General features: G+C 35.7%; 1 pseudogene; it reads left to right on the forward strand.

Annotated features, from left to right (window-relative positions):
• The first annotated feature begins 233 nt into the window (after nt 1–233).
• Nucleotides 234–826, forward strand: LOC110213493 (SPRY domain-containing protein 7 pseudogene; annotated as a pseudogene).
• Nucleotides 827–15,866: the final 15,040 nt, after the last annotated feature.

A 15,866-nucleotide genomic window follows, 5' to 3' on the forward strand; every position in this document is an offset into this window, starting at 1 on the left:
ATTTGAATCTCACACAAAGAACTGCAAAACAACAACAACAACAAAATCCTTCTGAATCACATTCCTCTTTTATTTTTTAATATTTATAATTTTAGTGTTCCCTTGTAAATTTTTTTTAAACTTTTTTTTTAAATATTGAGTTGCGGAGCCTGAGCTTGAACTTGCTCCTGAGCCTGTACCTCAGACGTGGGGGCGGCCCTGGTGACAGCCCCCTACAGAAGTTGCCCAGCATGATGGCGGCTCAGGTCTTCTGCTGCTTGTGCTGCTGTGGCGACGCTGGGACCAGCCACATTCCGCTGAAGGAGATGCCAGCCGTGCAGCTGGACACGCAGCACATGGGAACAGCTGTTGTCAATGTCAAATATGGAAGAAGGATATGTGGGACAGGAGGTTGTTTAGCCTATGTGCCTTTGCATCACAACAAAAGCTACTTAGAATTCAAAATCCAATCCACAGGGATCTGGGGCATTAGAGTTGCAACTCAGAAAGTTAATTTGAATTACATTCCACTCAGCTGAGATGTTCATAGCTTTGTGATGAGAAATGATAGAGTCCTCTACCACAACAATGAGGAAAAGAATAGGTTGCCTGCAAAGAATCTTCCAAAGGAGGGAGATGTAGTGGATATTACATATGACCATGTAGATTTGAATATTTATTTGGATGAAAAGAATATGCACTGTCCAGCATCAGGTATAGGAGGGAGAGTGTATCCTGTTGTACATGTTGATGACAGCGTGATTTTCAATTGTCATTTCAGTGACTTTTATTATATTCCTCCAACTGGTTTTGAAAAAAACTATTATTTGAACGGCAAATCTTCTGAATATAGCTGCACTGAAAGCTTCTACCCCTACAATATCCCCCCCGAAACCGAAACATTTACTACCACCTTAACAAAGCCTCACCTGATCCATAGGAAGTATATTCTCTGTTTTTAATGAATGTGAAGTTATCTAAGGAACTAATAGGCTAAACTAACAGCAGAATTGTGATTTAAAACACGAGGTTGTGTTTTGTGATGTGAAAATCTGCATTTTGGACATTTTCATTCTTATATATATAAATGGAAATTCACAGAGAGTATCAAATTAAAATTTAGATGCTCATGACATTTAGAAAGGAAATTTATTTCTTATATGAGACACTTAGCTTATATCATAAAGTCAGGTGTGATTTTATTCGTTTTGAAGTTTGTACCTTGTTAAAAGAGAAGCACTATCTTGTCTGCAGTCCTCTTATCTTCTTTTATAGTATCCTTTTTGTGTACAGAATGAAGTGACAAATATGTATTTTTTTAGCATGTCTATTCAATATAAAAGTTGCTTTTTTTTTTCTAAATGTTAAATTTATGTTTAATTTGTATCTGTCACTGCTTTGTATTTGAATTGTTTCTTTCTGGCTACTTGTAGTATTTAGTCCTTGACCTGGGAGTTCTGTACTTTGTGATAATATTCATTGGAATGTTCATTTTGGGATCTCTTTCAGGAGGTGATTGGTGAATTATTTCAATTTCTATTTTACCCTCTGGTTCTAGAATATCAGGGCAATTCTTTTTGATAATTTATTTGGGAAAAAAAAAGTATGTCTAAGATCTTTTTTTCAGGTAGCCCATAGTTCTTAAATTATCTCTCCTTGATCTATGTTCCAGGTCAGTTTTTTTTTTTAATGAGATGTTTGATATTTTCTATTTTTTTCATTCTTTCAATTTTGTTTGGTAGTTTCTTGATGTCTCATAGCTCCTAGCTCAATTCTAACTTTTAAGGAATTCTTTTGTGCATTGAGCTTTTTTTTTAAAAGAGTTCTCTTCTGTGGATTTTTGATTTTTGTGTCGCTTTTACCATTTGGCCTATTCTGTTTTTTGTTTTTTGTTTTTGTTTTTGTTTTTTTGCTTCTTACATCACTCTCATTTCTTGTCCCAATTTTTCCTCTACCTCTCTAATTTGATTTTTAAAATTTCTGAGCACCTCTCTGGGCTCTTTTCTTTGGGCCTAAGACCTTGTGGCTTTGCTTGTAGTCATTTTGACATTATTGTCTTCTGATAAGTTCATGGTTTGAGCTTCCTTGTCAACATAGTAACTTTCTATGATGAAGCTCATTTTTGTTGTTGTTTCTTGGTCATCTTCCAGCTTATTTCTTGACTTTAAACATAATAAAGTTAGGCTCTGCTCATAAGGTAGAGAGAACTCTTTCTCTATCTTCAGGTTTTTTGTCTTGTTGTTTTCAGAAGTGGTTCTGGGAGTCTGTAAGTTTTCAGTTCTCCTGTCATGGTATGATCTAAGGAAAGGCATGATCACTGCTCTTCTGGCATGGATTCTGGTCTGTGAGTGACCACAAGTATCATTGTCCTGGAACTATGACTATTGTCCTTACTCCCCTGCAGCTAGGATCTCTAATGTGCTAGTTCCACTTTGTCCTGGGACTGTAAACCAAAACCAGGTGTGGGCAAAGAAGAGTCCTGCACCCAGTGCTTCAAAAGTCCCTGTAATCTCCTTCTGACCAATTGTCCAATCCCCTTGCCATATATAGGTTAAGAGCTCCACAAGTTGCTGCCACAAATTTAGTTGTCCACAAGGCCTGCTGCTGTCTTGTGCCAGGTGTGGCCTTCTACTGGCTGCCTTGTGCAGGGATTTAGGTCCTTGTCCCCTTGGTGGACTGTGTTTCCTTCCTACTCTAGTGAGATAAACCTTTCTTGACAAACTTACTTTTCTCAGGCTGGAACCTGGCCCTTTTTTTGGTTTTCTCACTCTGGGATTCATTTTGAGGCATTATTTTAATGTTATTTGAAGGGAAATTTGGGAAAGGTGGGATGAGTCCCTACCTTTACTATGTCATCTTTCATCCTTCAGAAAGGGAAAGTTTTCAAATGAGAGTCCCTTCTAGACTTCTTTGTGCTTTGGGCTGATGAAGGGTGCAGATTAATTAAATCTCCTCAGCCAGCCTGGGTTTGAATTTTGACCTCTACTTATTTCCTTTGTGACTTTGGACAAGTAAGAGTCTCAAAGGGGCTTATTTTATTCCTCTGTAAAATGAGGGGGTTGTGTACTACATGACCTATAAGGTCCCTTCAAAATCTAAATCTATGATCTTTTTTTTCTTAGTCTAGTAGAAAGGATAATGCAATTGTACAACTACTTCTTTACATAGCAAAATGGAAACCACCAGATAAGCACAAAGGGAGTGTTATAGAAACGAAAAGGATGGACATATAACATCCAGGAAAGAAAAGAAAATAAATGGAGTCTTTATTGAGCAAGTGGTATTTCAGTTGGGCCTTGATGGATGAGAAAGATTTCAACTGACAGAAAATAAATACAGTGATGTAAGACACCATGGACTAGAGTAAATGGCTTTTGCTGGAGAACCTGGGCACATTTAAAGAATAGAAAATTATATGGAATTGCTAGAGTGTTTAATAGGGACTTATTATGGAGGGAAGTCTTAGACAATTGAGGAGTTTGGTATTTATTATGTATATGTCTAAATCTTGGGCAAACTAATGAAGGACCTGTTCAGCATGTATTGTGTACGTAACACTCAACATTTGGATGTTGGGAAACATAATCTTGAGCATTATATGTAAATAATATTAAGATATTTGAATGAATTTCTATAATCTCACTTTCCCATCACTTTTTAGCTTGATGTTTTGGCACTTGTAGATACATTACTCATTTTGATTCCTGAAAAATTAATTGCTCGAGATAAATGACCATAAGTTGAGTAGGGTTTGGGGACCCCCTAATATTTAGTAGCTGTGGCATGATGGGCAAGTCACTTAATATCAATTTCCTTATCTGTAAAAATGGGGATAATAGTTATTTAATTACCTCACAGAGTTGTTGCATATAAATCCTAAAGTGCTTAAAGGGAGATCTACTACTGCTATTACTACTACTACTACTACTACTACTACTACTACTACTACTACTACACAGTTAGGTGGCTCACTGGATAGAACTACAGCCCTGGAGTCAAGAGGACCTCAATTCAAATCTGGACTCAGACACTAGCTATATCATCCTGGTCAAATCACACAGTCCTGTTTGCCTCAGTCTCTTCATCAACAAAATGAGCTAGACAAGGAAATGGCAAACCACTCCAGTATGTTTTCCAAGAAAATCCCAAATGTGGTCACAAAAAGTCAGACTTGACTGAAACTACTGAGCGTACTACTACTATTACTTATTATTATTAAGTATTATTAATAAAATGATAAAGAAAATATAGTAGTCTTACTCAAACCATTAAGGGACCCACTCTTGAATCCTTAGGCCATAACAGTATTTAGCTATGCATGAATTGTGTCCTCACTTTGATAAGCTCCAGTAGTCAGAACTACTTGAACTCTACAGAAATCCTATAAATGAAAGGACTCTCCAATTCTTTGCAATAGTAACTTCCTATTTAAGTCAATCTATATACTTGTTTTTCTATGAAGAAATCATCCACCATGAAGATGTTTTTCTTTGTTTTTTTTCTGCTCTTCTATGGAATCGGTATTACACCAGGTAATACAGAGATCTTTTCTCAGGGTCTTCAACACTGGGTGGGAGAAGGGACCAGAAATTTGTAGTTAAAGGGAAAGGAAACATGGGTTAACATATTGTATCATCTGGCAACATTTATTCATCAGGAGCAAAGCATTGTAGATGAGATCTGCGATGCTTCTATCTCCATATTCTGATAGGAAGTTGCTGACTTAGAATGATGTAACAATATATAGATTCATCTCTTTTTTTCTAGTGGACTGATCCAAAATAGAGGATTCTCTGTCCAACAGTATTTGAATATAAATTTCTAAAATTTGAAGCCAGATGAATTTCATTGAGTCTTAATATGTTAGTTAGTATTCTTTTCTTTATTTTGGGGACAACAAAGTGGTTTTTCATATGAGATGTTGGCAAATCATATATTTTTATAAAATTGGGTTCTGCTGAATATAGTTGGGAAATTCCTGAGTTCAGGCATATGAGATCATAGAATGTTGGAAATAAGAGGGATCTTAAGAGACTATCTAGTCCATTTTTTCTCATTCAAGAGATGAGAGAATAGAGACCCAGAGAGATTAAAGGACTTGTCTAAAGTCAATTACAATATATTAATATAACTCTGGACAAGTCTAGACACAGAATTAAATGTTTCAATCTAAGTTCTCTTTCACTATTCTTCATTCAGTTTACTTAGAAGTTTGGACCACGCCAAAAACAAATACAAAAAACACAAAAAACACAACTCTTTAGGGAGATAATTGTAAGATTGGGATATATTACCAAATTCCTCAGTGTATTTACTCACATACTACTCCTCTCCCTCACATACTTATAAATTTATTAGCAGATATTTTTGAGATGAAATAGAGAGGGATAAAACAATTTCTGTCTTAGAGACAACCAAGAAAGAATAACTGCTGAAACCAGAGCAAATCTCTCCCCTCCCTAGTAGATCATTCCATAGCTTGATAAAAGCATTCATATTCATTCAAGCAGCAAATATTTACTAAGCACCTATTGTGTACAGAACCTCTTCTTAGAAATTGAAGGAGATGTCAAGTTTTTATAAAGCAAGGTCACCAACCTCTTGGAGCTCACAGTGTAGTGGAAAAATATGACTCTAAGTTATAAAATAGAAAGTATATCAGAGATGACCTCCCCCCCCCAAAAAAAAAGTGTTATATATTTTTCCCACAGTAACTTTTTCTTTTCTGACCCAAGAGAAGGGATAAGTCTTCTTGGATGAGGAAGCAAACAGAGTGAGAAAGAGTATTTCAAATTAAATGAAATTGTGTGAGCAAAAGGTGTTTGGAGGGGAGATTCAGTTTAACAGTAGGATGCTGTACATGGTAGGTAAATAATATTACATTAGAAAGGAATGAAGGTGCCAAGTTGCAAAGAGCCCCAAATGCCAGGCAAAGTAGTTTGAGATTTTCTTGGCAGGCAATAAAATGCCACTGAAGATTTTGGAGCAAAGAAGTAATAGGATCAAGAATAAATATTATTTTAGCAGCCATATAAAAGAAGGAATAGGAAAAAAATAGATCACAGGCAAGAAGACCTTTTTTGGAGGCAAATGAAATAATGTGGACAGGTGGCAATGTGGGCCTGTGCTAGTGTTATGTCATTGGACACAGTGTTATGTCATATGGATACAGAGAAAAGTAATTCATTTGAATATTTTGTGGTGATAAAATTATACTTGGCCCCAGATGGCAAAACTGGGAGCTGTGAGTACACATAATGAAGAGGTGAATTTAAGCTAGGTGGATAGATAAGGTTACTAGCTATGGAAATAAATACTGTAGAACTATGCAAAAATGGAATAGACTGCTTCAGAAGTTGGTGAGTTTCTATCACTGGATGTATTCAAGCAAAATATGAATGACCCCTTGGGTATATTATAGATAAGATACTTTGGGGAGGGTATAAGTTGGGATAGTTGGCCTCTAGTGGCCTCTGAAATCCTGTGATTATGATTCTTTGAGAAAACATATGAGAGATGAGAAGAGAACCCTGGGAGTGCAATGTTACTAAGACAAAATGAGGAATTTCCAAGAAGGGTGATCAATAGTAGCAAATGTTGCAGATTTGTTTTTCAACAAATGCTAAAAAAGAGATCAGGGAGTTTAACATTGACATCCTGGAGAAGAATAAAATCAGGAGCTTAGGGAGGAAAGGGACCTCAAGGGTCATTTAATCCAACTCTATCATTTTACAGATGAAAACAAAACAAAACAAAACAAAACCTGAGGTCAAGGGTGGTTTAGTGACTTATCCAAGGTCACTCAACTAAGATATAGCAGAGTGGGATTTTATCCCTCTTTAGATAATTTGCTATACCCTTTAATACATGCACATCATTCTTCATGGAAATTTCCATTTAAGTGTAAGTCACTGGAAGATGTAACTTACTAATGATTACTTCACTTATGGTGTTAGCATGGATAGATACATCAATCTATGCCCCAGAAACTATGCTGGGTGCTAAGGAGACAAGTACAATAAATGAAATAATCCATACTCATAAGGATTTTCCATTTAAGTAGGGGAAACAATATACAATATTTTATCTATCTACCTATCCATCAGTAGTTAATAAATACAGATGTTTTCAAAGTGGTTAACTACAAGGCAGTTTGGGAGTGAGGACAAGAGGACTAATAAACTTCTTAGTTCAGAACACTGTCAGTTACAAGTTTGCATCCAAATGAAATGTTTTAATGGACTTATCATCAAATTTGCCTATCTGAAATGCTGTGTCCTTTGAGGAACAAGGCCAGCTGAATCAAGAACAACTCATTTATCACAGATTTTATTCTCCACAGCAAACCAAGAACCCTCTGGAGAAAGAGAGGACACTGAGATTCCATAGGCCTAGAGACATGTGGTGCTTTGTCCATGTATGTTCTCTATCTAGGGCCTCGCTCCCATTTTCTCATAAGTTTATACCTACAATTCTCCTCATGGACTTTGGATGTACCTGTGGGAGAGTATAATGAGGTTATTTGGGGAAATATTTGTAACTATTATCTTTGCTATGCCATTTGAGTAAATGTTTTGCTAACAACTAAATGAATCTTCTAGGTAATTGTGAAGATAAAGCACATAGAACCCCAATAACTCAGAGAATACTAGCAGCTGTCCCTCTGTGGACCCTATATGTCAATGATTTGGGGCATGAGATTAGAGAGACATATTACTCATGTATCATTTAGTTTGATCCTCATTGAACTCTGTGATGTAGATAACATCATATCCATTTAATAGATGAGGAAATTAAGCCTCTACGATATATATATATATATATATATATATATATATATATATATATATATATATATATATATATATATACACACATATACATATATATGTATATACACACACACACACACATATATATACATATACATATATGTATATATATATACACAGACACATATGTATATGTATATATACACAAATATATGTAAATATATGTGTATATGTATACACACATGCACATGTATGTAGACATGGGTGTATATACTATATATACTATATATAGTATATACATACATATATATATTATATACATACATATATATACACACACACACACACTCATATATAATGGGGGACATACAATAAGTATGTTTATATATTCATTGTGTCCACAATTTAAATGTAAATACCTTGAAGATTGTTTCATGTTTTGTATTTATATCCAACTCAGCACAGTTTCTGGCATATAGTGGGCACTTTGGGGGAGAGAGACAGAGACAGACACAGACAGAGAGAGACAGACAGAGAGACAGAAAGAGAGAAAGAGAGAGAGAGAGAGAGAGAGAGAGAAAGAGAGAGAGAAAGAGAGAGAGATTAATACTTTGCCCAGTGTTTTTCAGCTACTTAGTGTGTAAGACAGTATTCAGATCCTGGTCTTCTTGATTCCCAGTCCATTATTCTATGTAAAGCCTTTCTTGACTTTCTTCTGTATCTCTCCTTTGCCCTTATCACTTTCTACTTTGTATCAGTTATTTCTTTAAAATTTCACATTTTCCCCCAGAATACTGTAAATTCTTTGAGGTCAAAGATCCTATCAGATTTTATCGCTGTTAGCCCAGCCTCTAATGTGGTGCCTTATACCTAAAGTACACTTAATTTGTGTCCCCTCAACAGAGTAATATGCAAACAAACCACTTAGGAAATTTTCTGACCCCAAAAGAAGACTCAGAGAGACTTTATAATTTAGACCCCAAAAGAAACAGTTTCTTCAAGCAAAAAATGAGAGGGCTAGATTTTATGTCCTCTGAGGTCTCATAAATTGAAGCCATAATTTGATGATAAAAGTGATTATTTTTTAGCCTAATATCATTTTTCAGGTGAAAAATTGGAAGCCCACTATGGTTAAGTAATGTAGGTTCTTATACTTCTCTAATTTGCTACATAATGTTTATCTCATAAATTTTCATGATCCAAAAGTAAATATTAAATCATTAATCTAATAAAGAATTGTATTTTCATACAAAAAGCAATAGTGACAGGATGATGTGCTCTAACATATTGAGAGAACTTCAACTTTGGACCTAATGGGTGTTTAAGTACCAGCATTTCCTAAGAACAATAGTAGAACTGTTGGCCTAGTACCAAGGAAGAAATTGCCATCCTTTGTTTGGATTGCCTTGCAAATTCAAAACCAGCAATTGACAACTAAGATCAGTAAACATCATATGTTATAAATATTATTGGATTGAAGAAGACTTGGTCTTACCAATTTGTCCCTAGCCTAAATGTAAATCTTGCATTGATTTTTCTAAAAATGTCATCTTTCAAAAGTTTAATAAACAACTTGTTATACACACTGCTGTGCTAGGGACTAAATAAGCAAATTAAAATTCAGGAGAAAGGATGGAAATTACAGAATCTCATTCCAAAGTGACTTCATAGGTTACCTAGTCAAATCTGTAACCAAAAAGGAATTCTTTCTATAAAATCTCTGAGAAGTGAACATCTAACCTTCACCAGAAGACTTCCAGAGACAGAAAATCTACTACCTCTCAAGACAATCCATTATTTTTGAATAACTATTATCGATAGGATGTTTTTCCTTTTTCTCTTCATCTTCCTCTGCACTAGTATCTCTTCCTTCAAGTCTCTCAGATCTCATTCCTCAGATCTCGGATCACATCATCTGAATTCTACTCCATCAGCGTTAGGGAATTCCTGTTGCCTTTAGAATAAAATAAAAATTTCTTTCTTTTTATTATTATCATTATTATTTTTTTTGGTGAGGCAGTCAGGGTTAAGTGATTTGCCCAGGGTCACATAGCCCACAACTGTCAAGTGTCTGAGGCTGGATTTGAACTCGGGTCCTCCTGACTCCAAGGCCAGAGTTCTAGCCACTGCACCACCTAATTGCCCCTCTTTCTTTGTTTTTTTAAAGACATCACAAACTGTCCCCACCCAACCTATCTTTCCAGCCTCACTGTACATTACTCTCTCTCCTGTACTCAACGATGCAGCAAAACTGACTTCCTCTTGGTTTCTTACACAAGGCATCCCATCTTCCATCTCCTTGTCTTTGCATTGGTTGTCTTTTATTCAGGGAATACACAAGTCTTATCTGTACCTCATAGAATCTCTTTCTTCTGTTAAGATTTAGCTCAAGAACCACTTGAAGGTTATTTTTTTTTCCTGATTCCCTCCAGTTTCTAGGGCCCTTCTTCATATTTGTATTTATTCTCATTTCATTTATTCTACATGCATGCACACACACACACACACATATATATATATCATATATTATGGATAAACATGTGCATATATTATATATGGTAGCATTGTGCTTACATGGCCTTATTTCCCTCCATCCATAGCATAACTCCAAAGTAAATTAGCTCAACAAAGCACTGTATTTCGCCATTAAATCACTAATCTTGCCATTCTTACCTTGCCAATTCTTAGACCTGGACCACTCATATCACCTCCCTCTATTACTTCTTTGTCCACGCTGTCAAATAATGATATAGGTAGCCAGGAGTCACTGTCAATTTAGGCCACTACAAATACAGACAATTTAATTTTAATTATGTACTCATATGGTGATATTTTTATTTACCTCTGACTACCTACCATAATATCCAAGGTAGCTCTTCTGATACTCTCTATGCTTCACCTCCCCCTGCCCAGTGCCCTTTCTTATTTGATGACCTTCCCACAACTTTACTGAGAAGAATGAGGCCACTTGTTAGAAACCTCAGTTCCATCCTGCAAGCCTCTAAACTGCTCTGTGTTTTCACCCATCTTTTCCAATTTACTTTTCTGGAACTCAGTTTCCTCCTCTACAAAATGAAAAGATCTAATTAGATGACTTCCTGATCTGACTAGATGACTTTCTTTCCACATCTAAATCTATGATTTGATTGACTTCTGTTACATTTTCAGATAATAACCTGGACCTCCACCTCGCAAAGTCTTCTAACTACCCTCCTTATACATTTGATCCCATCCTTTTCTATTTCTTCCAGGACATTTTTCCATCAACAATCTTCTCCATCTCTTATTTTCAGTCTCTCCCTATATATAGTCTTTCATCACTGCTTCCTAACATACTTGGTTCTGTCTTATCCACAAACAAAGCTTCCAATGACCATGACATCTGTCTCCATAGCTCTTCATGACTTCTGTCTTCATTATGACAGCTCTTTGAACACTTGAAGAAAACAGTCATGTGTTACTTAGATCTTCCCTTTTCTGATCAAAACATTCCAAATTGATCCTTGCATGTTACCATTGCCAGTACTCTCATCATCCCCTCTAAAATGTTGTCAAGTTTGTAAATGTGCTTTCTAAAATGTGGTGCCCAGAACACAGCACACACCTCTATGTATGTTATAGGCAGGAAAGAATATAGCAGACCCTCTCCTTTGCTCCAGACACTATACTGCTGATGATGAAACTCACGATTAAGTTAACATTTTTGATTGCTATGTTACATTGTGACTTACACGAAACTTTAAGTTGAGTAAAACTTCCAGGACTTGTACATAAAATTCATATATACCTCATCATATATTTGCAAAATTGATTCTTTGAACCTCTGTAAATTTTTTTTTACACAGTTGAGGTTAAGTGACTTGCCCAGGGTCACACAGCTAGTAAGTGTCATGTGTTTGGTCTGAGGCCATATTTGAACTCAGGTACTCCTGACTTCAGGGCTGGTGCTCTCTCCACTGTACCACCTAGCTGCCCCTACATTTTTTCTTTAAAAAAAATCTTATTAATTGGTCCAGTATTCTAACTTTTCAGTATCTTTTTCCCCCTCATTTAACTCTTTTATATAAATTGCTAGTCCTTTCTCCCATCTTCACATAGTCAACAAATTATATAATGTCTGTCTCCATTCAAGTCATAATAATGTTAAATGTCTCAGAATCAAGGAGTCTAGCAGTATCTGAGATATTCCACTAAAAAAAGAGAATTTTCATTTTACAAAAATCAACCAACATATGGACTACATATGACAATAATTACAGTATTCCTTACTCATAGCCCCCCACCTTTATAATGATATGAAGAAGATGCACTTTCTCAACTCTTCTTTATGGTTAAATTTATATTCTCTTTCTTATTACTTACATTCAGCTTATGGGTTACACTATATACAAAGATAAGCAAACACAAAGTAATCTGAAAAAGGATAGAATACTAACAACTAGATATGTAGCTCAAAACTTATGATTGTCTTGAAAGAAACTAAGGATTCCTAGAGGTGGAAGTACAAGAAAGGAGATTCTGGACAGTGGGTGGCTCATGAAAAGCCAAGGGGGTAGGATATAACATGCAAAAAATGGTAAGCATAATTTTGGACACTTGCATTTTCTTCAGTCAGGAATTATGTTTTACTCATCATAATTTTAATGTTTATTTATGTAATTCATATACATACCACATTTTCCTTTGCATCATAATTATTTGTATAATAACAGTAATTGATATTTATGTAGCTGCTTTAGGGTTTGCAAAAGATTTTATACACACTATCTTACTTGATCTACACAACAGGGCAAATCTAATGTCCTGTAACATATTCTTACCTTCTTGAAGGTGATGCAGAAGTAATAGCTGAAATTGTGAAATTGGATGCAATCACCAAGACAAAGGTTGTATCAAGGCCAGTGAATTAAGAAAATTAACCTGGTAAGTGTCTAGGTTGCAGTGGAAGGTCAAAGAGATTAGAGGTGGGAAAAACAGTGAAGAGATAGTTGTAATTATGGTCACCACCCTGCTTATAATTTATTCCAAATATTAGAAATGGGGCAGCTAGATTTGTAGCATAAATATATAGAAAGTAACCCAGCATCATAGAACTACAGTCAAGCCTTCTACATTGTGACTTTCCCCATCGTGTTTTTGATATATCACAGCTCAGCATAAGAAATTAAATGATAATTTTGGAGGAGTTTTGCAGAAGCCAAAGATGACACGTGAAGGCCAGCAGATAACACAGAAAAAGTTTAGCAACTCAGAAATGCATAAAATACATGCATATTAATGTATAATTTCAACATATTTTATCTTTTAATACCATAATAATTCAGACTTCTCTGGTACAAAGGGAGGGCCAAAAATTTTTACATAGATTTTCCAGATTGTGGAGGCACCGTGCCCCAAACCTCAACGATGTAGAAAGAGTAACTGTATAGATTAATTATGATAAATAAGAGGAGTAGTATAAATTTAAATCCTGTATTCAAGCAAAAGTGTGACTTTTGCCAAATTCAAATCTATTTTTAAGTCAGCATGCTTTATTAAATAGAATGCTGGCTTGGCATCAGGATGATGTGGGTTCCCATTCTGCTTTGGATACTTATTAGTCATGCAACCCTAGGACAATAATTTAATCTTCATGGGCCTAAGCTTCCTCATCTGTAAAATGGACTTGATGACCTTGAAGATTCCTTCCAAATCTAAATCTATAATTGTAATATGAACAATAGAATTTGGGGGAGGAGGGTTGTGGGAAGTTAGTATTGGCTGAAAAATGGAAACTATCTTAGAGGGCTTTAAACAGGCCTGTGAATGACATGGAATTCCTCCTGTTGCTCCCAAATTAGGAAGAAGAGAGGGGAAAAATGAAGCTGTCATTCTCCAAGATTTTAATCAAAGCTAGGGGTGTGGTTTTTTTTCCCTTTTTCTTTTTCTTTTTCAAAAGTGTTGCTGGATTAATAATTCCAGCTATTCTTTCCTTCTTACAGCAAGAAGTGGAGGAGGAGGAATACCCAAATTTGGCAACTAAGATTACAGCAAAAAATGCAGATTGGCCAAGGGCACCTGTAAACAATTGTGCTCTGAATATGAAACTAGTGTTAGTTATTGCATAAGACCTTCAATGGTGTGCTGTATTTGAGAGCAGAAGATAGAGAACTGAGGAACCCAGAGAAGAAACTAAGTAAACCATTAATTCAGGACAGGAGGAAAAGCTTAAAGTAATACTGCGTCCTTTTCCATACTTAGCACTAGTGCTGATATAGCTCTGTAATACTAATTAAATAAAACCTAATATCACGTTTTGCACTGCCTGGTTTTCTGTTCTTGTGACCAATGCCCCTGCAGCCTTCTCACTTATGGACGACCCAGAAGACAGATGAAGCTGTTTCAAAAGCACTCCCTGAAGTATCTAGAGTGTTGTAATTCCCATTAAATAATGGTTGGGGTTCACATAATTATGCAAAATGGTAGACCGGGCAAAGTATACTTCTTTGAGATTCTTTTATTTAAATGAGATTGAATTTTCATTTTCACTTTAGAGACAAATTTAATATTACTGTATTATGCAATGATCTGAAACACTGGTCTTCTCAGCATAGAGCTCATAGATTATGCCAGGATAGGGAACAAAGAATGAAGATGAGAAAGGGTTTGGTTGCCCTTTGAGTATAGTTCCAAATTGCTCTCCACCATGCTTGGATCAGTTCATAACTCTACCAACAATGCATTAGTGTCCCAGTTTTCCCACAACTCCTCCAACATGTAAAGTTTTCCTTTTTTGCCATATTAGCCAATCTGATAAATGTAAGGTGCTACCTCAGAGTTGTTTTAATTTGCATTTCTGTAATCATTAGTGATTATCAGAGCTGGATCTTGACCTTGCCCCCAAATTAATAATTACATTGGTAGCATGAGATAGGATCAAAATAGGATTTGGAGAAGGGGAGAACACACCTAATGGTTACTCCAAAGGACTGAGGGACCCCTATCTATGTCAAATGGACGAGGCAAGAGAGTCATCATTGACCACTTAATTATTCATTAGTTGTAAATAAAATGCTATGATCATGGTCCTTTCCTAATTTCTTGAGTCTTTTCTACCTAACTTACCCTTTTCTCCATTGTTTATTACCAGTGATGCCTCTCATAATATCATAGGGTTTTAATATGGGAAGTATGTGACAGAATCATAGATCTAAAGCAAAGAAATGGTAAAATCTGGCTCCAGCACATCCCTGGCTGCAGCTTTCCTATTGGAAGGTAGCATTTACAATTTGTAGAAATGTTACTCTTCAATGCTAAGTCTAGTACTCATTGTGAGTTGAAGTACACACACACATGCACACATATACAAACATGCATAGTATATGTATATATTATATATATACATATTTCATACATGTGTGAGCATACATATATATGTATATATGTGTATGTTTTTATTTGTATCACAAGACTCTGCTGATATCCCTTTCAGATAATTTATTCAATGCTTTTAAGTTTCCTTTTGTATTGGATTATGTATATCAAAGTTATAGATGATATCCTTCTAAGATTATATAGTCTGACAGTAAGTGGGGTAGTGGAAAGAGGACTGGCTTCAAATTCAGCCTCTCCTGCTTTGTGAATATGTAAATCTGTGCAAGAAGAAAACCGTGAGAGAAAATAAAAAGCAGAGAAATTTTTTGACATAATTAGAAAGACCTTGAGCATACTACACATGGGGATAGTGAGGGGACCACTTTAATTGGGATGGATGCATCATTTTGAGCAATGAAAGAAAAAAAAAATTGGACTGGTAAAGTGAGATCAGGTTATTAAAATTCTGAAAGTCTAGATAGAGAAGTTTAGAACTGATGTCTGTTGTACACTGTATATAAGTATACCTGTATGCAAATTAGTAAGGGGCTGGATTGAATAGCAAATTTCCTGGAAATTAAATGCTCATAGGTTTATTGTTTTCTGAAAACATTATTGTCTGAATCCTATTGGAGATGTGAGATGGCTTTCTGTCATCTTTTCCTGCCTCCCCTATTTTAGAGTAAGTACCCTCTTGACTCAGGCTCAGTTGTTTCTCCATGTTAACTGCCTTAGGATGTGAAATATGAACTGAAAATTTCA

This window comes from Phascolarctos cinereus, unplaced genomic scaffold, assembly GCF_003287225.1.
Source record: "Phascolarctos cinereus isolate Bilbo 61053 unplaced genomic scaffold, phaCin_HiC Scaffold_5;HRSCAF=322, whole genome shotgun sequence".
NCBI lineage: Eukaryota > Metazoa > Chordata > Mammalia > Diprotodontia > Phascolarctidae > Phascolarctos > Phascolarctos cinereus.